The 8,765-nt window shown below is 48.3% G+C and overlaps 1 long non-coding RNA gene across 1 annotated transcript in view; it reads right to left on the bottom strand.

Moving 5' to 3' along the window:
* The window catches only part of LOC113457745, a 13,222-nt gene extending 8,103 nt beyond the window's left edge, over positions 1-5,119 (bottom strand). The window contains exons 1-3 of the long non-coding RNA XR_003378248.1: positions 4,866-5,119; positions 4,418-4,576; positions 431-568 (exon numbers count right to left, since the gene is read on the bottom strand). This is a non-coding gene — a long non-coding RNA (uncharacterized LOC113457745). The remainder of the gene's footprint in view (positions 1-430; positions 569-4,417; positions 4,577-4,865) is intronic.
* Positions 5,120-8,765: the final 3,646 nt, after the last annotated feature.

Here is an 8,765-nt window from a genome sequence, read left to right as displayed (position 1 = left end):
TGTGTGCGTGTGTGTGTGTGTGTGTGTGTGTGTGCATTTCATAATGCTGATATTTCATTGGCCAGAACTGGCCACATGGTGCAACCTTCCTGTAAGGAGGCAGGAAATGCAGACTCCCCAGTACCCAGGGAGGAAGAACAAAATGCCAGCATCACCAGAGAGGAATAACTACAACCTGTTCTACCCATGAGAGAGCTGAAGCTCACAGAGTTGAGTGGACCAAAGCCACACTGATGGGCAGTAGTTAGGCCAGGATTTGAACCCAGAGAGGCTGATATGGGGCTCTCTCTCCATAGTAAGATTCCTAATTTAATCATGCCTATGAAGACCCTATTGCTACACAAAGTCAGAGTCACAGCACCAGGGATTAGGAAGTGGATACTGTCGATGTCATTATACAGTCTACCACTCCATCTGGGAGAGCTCTTACCTGGAAACTATCTTTGGTCTGTTCCTTTTTGGGGTCCTGATCTCTTTCTGCATTGAAAAATAGCCACTTGTCCTTGTTTGCTCTTTTCTGCTGGAATCACAGCTTCCTGGGTGGGAACTACGGCTGATCCATCTTCTCCTAAGCGTTGGGCAAAGGCAAACAATACAATCATGAAAGTGGTGAAATGAGTTAAAGAAATGCCCAGGCGTTAAGAGCACTGGCTGCTCTTGCAGATGACCTGGTCCAGGTCCCAGCATCCACACTGGGTGGCTCGCAATTGCCAACAACTCCAGCTCCAAGGGATCTGATGCCTTTGGCTTCCAAGGGAACCCGCACACACACGTGCACACCCCCATACATAATTAACTCTAAAAAAAATCTTAAAAAGAAAGTGACAGGGGCAGATGAGATGGCTTAGTGGTTAAGAGCACTGGCTGCTCTTTCAGAGGTCCTGAGTTCAATTCCCAACACCTAGTTGGTGGCTCACAACTGTCTATAATAGGACCTGATGCCATCTTCTGGCCTGCAGGTATACATGCAGTGCACTCATATATAAAATATAAATAAATATTTTTTTTTAAAAAAAAGAACAAAGTGACAGAATAGATTAAGTTCAAAGTTCCCCTGAGGGACAAGAAGCTACTGTGGCGAGGGATTGGTTTGGAATTGGCAATGGGGCTGCCCAAATTAACCATCATCTTGAGCATAAAGAATGGATGGGCAGCTGTCTCCCAGGGCTCCCGTAGACTTCTGGCCCTGCCATTGCTTCATGCCTACCCATGGAGGAGGTGAGAGCCGAGGAGAAAGCTGGCAGGCTTCTCCCCAACACGTTTGATTCATTGACTCATATGGAAATGTTTATTGGCTGTCTCCACATTAGTAACATCCTCGCCTGGAGCAGCCATGGCCTCGGGAACCTCTTTTTGGTGCCATGTGGAAAGGCTTCAGATCACGCCTACATGTTCGATGCAGAGGCCAATTCCAAACAGAAGGAGGAGCAGAAGCAGGCTCAGGGGAGCTAGGCTCCAGCCTCAGCACAGCCAGTCCCTTAGACAAGTCACAGCCACATGTACTTGTTACTGAATCTACCACACTGTTAGATTCCCGTTATGTATGGTTTCCATACAATCCTTCCAGATGTCCACACCTCTGTCTTAGCATGTTCTGTATTTTTTATTACATTTATTTGTGTATGGTGAGTTGTGTGTGTGTGTGTGGCTCATACCATATGAGCCAGACGACCTGTGGAAACTGGGTGTCTTTTTCCACCACATGAATGCTGGGATTGAACTCAGGTCATCAGGTTTGGCAACGAGAACTTTACCTGCTGGGCCATCTTGACGGCCCTTATTCACTATCTTTAGATCCAAGTGCTTCATAGTACTAGTATGATGAATGATAACAATGGTACTGCACTTTGGAAGAGCTCCCCACGAGCCGGGCACTGTTTCATGGGCTTTCATGTAACTCACTTCATCCTGTTACTATCTCTATGAATTAAGGGATGCTATTACCCACACTCTACACAGGAGAAACCAGGGGCACACAGAAGCTAAGAGACTTGCCTGAAGTTGCACAATGACCAGGGGGCAGAGCGGGGATCCAGCAGGCAGAGTGCATGGCGTAAACCACCCCGAACACCATGGCTTAGGTAACTGCACGTGACATGAACTGAAGACCCCGAGGAATTTAAACCTCTCCGAACTACCTCTCTGCCTCTCTAAAACCAGACACAGACCCTGGTATGGCAGGCGGGGAACGAGGAATTCCCGGGCAGGGCCGACTTTCCTGAGAGTGCTTGATTTCTGGTTTTAATATCTGACCTTGAGAAAAATCACTTCCTTGAATCTCAGGGTCCTCGCAGAGCAGAGCGGTGTCCTCACCTACTTCATAGGGAGAAGGCAATATGACACGCAAGGTATTAATAGAGGGTGGCTAGGGGAGAGTGGTTGGCAAGAGCTCTGCAGGTAACTGCCGCAGAGTTGACCCGTGTGTGTGTGTGTGTGTGTGTGTGTGTGTGTGTGTGTGTGTGTGAGGCCCAGGACTGGGGATGGGTGGGAACATATGTTGGAATGAGCAGTAATCAGGGAGTGGGGGAATGCATCCAAATTCCAGCTCTGCCATCACCTCCCTGTGTGATCTGGCAGGTCTGGCAGGCCACCAAGCCTTCTGGTTCCAAGGTGAGGGGGTGGAATCCGAAGGTCTCCAGGGCATTGATGAACGCTATCAGTTGAGAGAGCCCTTGGCTAACTTCTTCAATGAACGAACATTCCTACAGTCTCCTTTTCTACCAAAGAAGCAGCCGCCTTTTCTTCCTGCTGTGCACTTGTACAGGGAACAGAAGGCATTTTCGCCTTGGCTTCTAGGCTCCTCCCCTCTCAAGCTGGCAAGGAGCTCCAAGAAAACCAATTTATCCTAGGTAGGTTGCCGGAGGCTTGTGATTACAAATGGCCAGTCAAAGAACTTTTTTTTCTTTAAATTTATAAATCTCATAATTAGATAGCAAATACAGAAGAGACAGGCAAAATAAGATTAAAAATCTTATAATCCCATATTTGCAGAGGATCACTTTTAAGATTCTGGCAGATGTCTTTCCAGATCTTTTTTTCTATATGTATTTAATTCAGTTTTAAGTTTTTGAGATAGCATCTCACCTTGCAGTTTAAGCTGACCTGGAATTTTTGGCACTCTTCCTGTCTCTGCCTCCCAAGTGCTAGGATTACAGGTGTTCACCACATCTCACTTTATGTATGAATTTTAATTAAAAATTAATCCATATAACCGTATCCAAAAACTTTGCCACAGGAGCCCAAGCATTCTTACTTCTAGAGCAAACAGGAAGGATGCCCACATTACTGAGGGGTTGGCGAGGTCAGGGGTGGAGGAGGGGGGGGAACTGTGCCTGAGAAGTGTCTAGGTTGAGATTTGTAGACAAGGAAATCTCCCCAAAAGTGTTTGATACAAAAGAAACAGCATATGAGGCAGGCAAGATGGATTGTGGGTAAAGGTTCTTGCTGTGCAGGCCCAGTGACCTGAGTGTGATCCCCAAAACCTGCCTAAAGGCAGAAGGACAGAACTGACTCTACCAAGCTGTCCTCTGAAATCCATATGTGCCGAGGCACACACATGCACACATGTGAAAAGAACAGCACAAGAGAAGACCCCCAGCATGTCACGTTGAGGGCAGAGAAAAGCTCCATGTGCTACCGTTCGGAGGGCAGGTAAGCAACAGGACAGTCGGACAGTAGGAAAACCGTATCAAAACGCTGTAACTTACGAACAGAAATGCGTTTCTCATCATTTTGAGCCTGGGAATTTGGCATCAAGATGCTAATTAGAAGGGGTGATCCTTCCTGGTTCACACTTTGTGACTTTCCCGTCTCCCCCAAAGGTGGAAGGGATAATGAGTTCCCTTGAGCTTATTTTATGAGGCGCTGGTCATTTCCCAGAAGGCCTTGCCTCCTAATGCCATTGCTTAGGGGTTGAGGTTTCAACGTGCAGACCTCATAGGAGAATGACAAAATGTTCTAGAAAGTGCACTCTGGCCTTCAGCATAGAGTGGATCAGAACTGCTGAGAAGGGAGAGGGAAGAGCTAGGAGGTTGTTGCCATCTTCCCCGGGACGAATACGGCAGTGATCAAGGCCATTCCGCGAGGGTGGAATTGGGAATCTGAAGGATCATTTAAGGACAGACCTTGCGGGGTAGGAGAAATACTTGAAGATAATCCCATCTTCAATGACCAGGTGATACAGAACCCAGAATGGCTCTGTGTAGCTTTGGAAGAGGAAGATGACAGTGTTCAACTTGGGACGCGCTGAATGTGAGGTTACTGTGCGGAGCCCCATCTGCGTGGCAGTTTCCAGTAAACAACCCACAGAAGAGACATGGGCCCCATGTGGCTGCTGGGATCTGAAGATGGAGAGGATGCAGCCATCAAGTTCCTTCTCTATCAAGACTTTTAAGAAACAGAAAGAAACCCCGCGTACCTGTAGTCATGGAAGTCACAGAGAAACATTGCTAAGAGGGCTGTACCTACGTACTCTCTCGCTTTCTCAGGCGTCATCGTTTAACTCAGAGAGGAGGCCCGCAAACTTCCCAAGGTCATCCAAAAACGCCATCAGTGGCAGAAGCAACTGGACTCTAGTCTTAAAAAAAAAAGCTTTTGTTACATTTTTAAAATTGTATGTTTGTGTGTCCGCGCGCGCCGCAACATACGCATTGAGGTCCGAGGACAAACTAAAAGGAATCGGTTCCTTTTACACTACGTGGGTCTCGGGATTGGCGGCAGGTGCCTTTACCCGCGGTTTGGATCCAGTCTTGACTGGCCGCGGGGGTTGGGGGGGGGGGAGGGAACAACAGAAGGGGACAGACGGGGACCGCGCACAGAATTTTTGCGTGGCCTGGGCGGGAGCCCGCGGCGTTCGCCCGGCTCACCAGGCGGCCGAAGGTCCCCGCGAGGACGGAGGCGGACAAGCCCGCGGGCTCGGAGCCGAGCGTGAGAGCCGCCGCCCCGGGTTCTGCTAGCGCAACCTTGCACAACGCGCCCGGATAAGCGCCGCGTCTCGGGGCAATTACCGCCTTGCCCCGCCGCCGGGGCTGCCTGGGCCGGGGGCCAGAGGCCGAGGGACTCGCAACCACCCAGGGAGCGCGGCCGGCCGACCCTCCCGGCGGCCACCAGCGTGCCCGGCGATTTCACAACGCTCGGCCGGGGGCGGCGGGGGCCGCAGTGACGTCAGGGCAGGCCACGCCCCCGGGGAAAGCGGTCTTGGAGCTGGGAAATTGTGCCCCTTTGCTGTGTCCTTGTCTTGCTTGTCCTCTCCTTTCTTGCTTTGCTTCCTTTCCTTCTGGCATCTCTTCTTCTCGTCCTCCCATTTCTCTCTTTTTTCTTCCATTCCCTCCTTCCCTTCCATCCTCTTTCCGCCCACTCTTTTCCTCTTCCCTTCTCTCCCCTTCCTTCTTCTCTTCTTTCCCGCTTCCCCTTCGTTTCTAATCTTCTACAGATTTTAAATTTCATTTTTATTGTAAAACAATCCATAAAATTTTCCATCTTAACTAAGTTTTAAATACACTAGAGAAGAGTTCAATGTATTCACCTTGTTGAGCCGCAGATCTCTAGAACTTTCTCACTTTGCAAAACAAACTGCACCCGTTGCACACTTCCCCCAGATCCCTCTCCCTCAGGGGCTCTTAATCACCAACCTGTTATTTGCGGTGCAAGTTATTCTTTCCCCCTTTTGTACCATTCTTTCTTTCTCCTCATCCCTTGTTTTTCTTCCCCTCTCTCTTCCTAATCTTTCTTTGGCTTCTGAAGACAGTGGCCTCACTGCCCTGCTGGCAGCCCTTCGCAGCCCCTGCGAGGCCTGGCCAACAGGCCTGTCAGCAAGGCTGTTAGAGGGCTGTGAGTCATCATTCCTCCCCCGTGTGTCAGGGCCAGTGGGCGGCCCCTGGAAGCCTCACCTGGCTCTTTGTGGTAGACAAACATGTCCTGCAGGAAATGCCTGCCAGCGGGAGTTAATTAGAGATGCTCTAACACCCCGCAGAGTCAGAGGGTCGGGCTGGGAGCCCCTCTCTTCCCTGGGCCACCCCCACCCTGGGGCTCCCCTTCTAGACATTGCAAGACTGCCATGATACTGATGGTGGTGTTGATAGCCTGGCCCGAACGCTTTTCAGTGCACCTAGCATTCCCACAGACGTGAGCTCATGCTCATTCTCACAGCCACCCTGGCAGGTGGGAGGCCTTCTTATTCCCATTTTACAGGTAAGGAAGAGAGAGGCGGAGGGATTTATCTGTGGCCGCAAAGCTACTATGCGGCGAGTTGGCAGGGTGGGAAGCCAGACTAATATCGCCAAAGCAGGAGGAAAGGTGGCCAGAGTCCAAGTTCAAACTGTTTTTCAGCCATTCCTCGCTCTCGGTGCTCCCAAAGCAGCAGTGTAGACCCCTTGCCTCTGGGCAGGACAGTGAGTAAACAAGAGAGGAAGGGCTTGCTGGCGAGCATGGCCAGTGCAGAAGAACTGGCAGCAGCAAGACTTTTTGAGCAAATAGTGTTGTCACCCAACAGTTATCTGGGGTCTTGACTTTTGGCGCAGGGACTATTCTGGGAGGCGAGGAGTCTGCTCGGCATACCTGTAGCTGCAGCCCTTTCTCCTTTTTGGGGGAGGGTAAACTTTCTGGATGGGGATGATTCACAGTCCTGAGTAGGGTCTGTTTCTGTCTCTTTACAGTGCACTGATGTGTAGGGTCTGTTTCTGTCTCTTTACAGTGCACTGATGTGAACACGTTTCTTTATATCATGGGTAATGCTGGTAGATTTGTGATGTTCACACATAGCCAGCTCTCCTTTATTTTTGGTTGTTACATGATGCGCAGACTCTCTAGGCCTCTTGGAGCTAAGTGTGGTCACGTGATTTTCATTATCCCTTACTCTGATGAGAAGTGGTGTTTAGACCCCTGAGTAACTGGTGTTCAATTCTTCAGTCATGCTTGGATCAGGGAGACCTGTATTCCCGAATGTTCCGGCGTTATTGGCCTGAGTCCCAGCTGACTGGTTGGAGGGGCAGCTGACTTAGATAAAATGGTTAGCTCAGAGTTCAGTGGGTGATACTGTCTAAAAACAAAACAAAACAAAAAACCGGGAGATGCTATCGAGGAAGACACCCTGACATCAGCCTCTACTCTCCACACATCTTACATGGGTAAACACACATACATGAACATAGGCATATACTACACACACACACACACACACACACACATACACACACATGCATGCGTGCTCTTTCTCTCACACACAGAAAATATGTTTTAATTTATATCATCTTTCCTAAACATCTTTTTTCTTCTTTTTTTCTTATTTCAAGACTAGATCTCACTATGTAGCTCTGGCTGTCATGAAACTCAGACTGTAGACCAGGCTGGCCTCGAACTCACAGAGCTTCACCTGCCTCTGTTCCTAAGTGCTGGGATCAAAGGTGTGCGCCCCCACGCCTGGTTTCCCTAAACATCTTGATCACATGCACTTTTAAGTGCTTTTTAAGAGCCTCTTAAGATATTGATGAAACAGTAGATGTCATAGGTATAAATTATGCAGTTTGATAAATGTGGCCTGTGTGTGCTGTGGGAAGCACTCGATGCAGAGTGCACAACCAAGAAGCTGTGAGAAGTGCTCGGCCCTAAATGGGCATCAAGCCCCCTCGTCCCCTCCACCCTGGCCCAGCCAAGGCTCAGGGGACATCATAGAAGAGGAGGCAGAAAGAATGTAACAACCAGAGGATGGAGGGGAGTGCTGGAAACCACAACTGTCTGGTTACCTGCATAAGACCTGCGCAAGAGCAAGCCCGCCAAAATTCTTGCATAGACGGATGAGATCTCCAGGACCCCACCACTACACTGAGGTGCTACTGGTAGTTAATCGCTACTGGAAGAAGGAGAAGAATATTTTGGATGGTGTGGTCACTGGTAGACTCCTCATGGTCCACTGGATGAGCTTATGTTCATGAGCTTATAGTCAGCACCGAGTGGACTTAGAGGCTTATTAAAAAAAAAAAAGAAGACATAAGGTTGGGACGGGGACATGCTTGGAGACTCGGGAGTGAGTTGAAGGGGGAATTGGGGTATATGTGATCATATATATATATATACATATATATATACATATATGAAATTCTTAGTAAAATTATTTACCATAGATAAAACCATTGCCACAATCATGCTGGTGAACATATTCATTGCCCAGGGGGAGTTTATTGTGTTCCCCCTGGTTTTTCAAGTAGACTTTTGCTATGTACTTTTGGCCGGCCTCAAACTCATGACAATCCTCCTGCCTCTGGAAACTGGATTTTAGTATAATTGGCTTTCTTTGAATTTTTTCTTATTAAGTTGTATGCATTAAAAAAAACTGTTTTAGGGTGCTAAAGATAAGACTTATACATATAAAAATAAATAAACACAATTTTTAAAATGAAAACATCATTTTAGGAAGATGTCCCTAGTCATCTATGGGTAACTGAAGAGGTCTCTAACACAAAAGTATTGGACAGAATATTCTTAGACCAGATTGCTTGCAGGTAGGATTTTCTCCCCCTCCTCAGAGTGATTTCTGAAGGTATTGGGAGTTGCTCCAACAGAGGTGCTTTTGTTCATTTGGGCTTGGGGGATACTCTGGGAAACAACACCTGGTATCTTTTTTGTTGTTAGATTGCTCAGAATCTGTGACTTATCAGCATGCTTTGAATGCATGTGTGCAGGGGATGAGTAATGTTTCTTAGTCTGATGCAGCACAAAGTTTCCACTTCCCCCAATTTGTTACTTAAAAGTCCTAACTGGATCCACTTCAA

The sequence above is a fragment of the Microtus ochrogaster genome, linkage group LG5 (genome assembly GCF_000317375.1).
Source record: "Microtus ochrogaster isolate Prairie Vole_2 linkage group LG5, MicOch1.0, whole genome shotgun sequence".
Classification (NCBI taxonomy): Eukaryota; Metazoa; Chordata; class Mammalia; order Rodentia; family Cricetidae; genus Microtus; species Microtus ochrogaster.
This window is presented reverse-complemented; position numbering and strand designations above follow the sequence as displayed.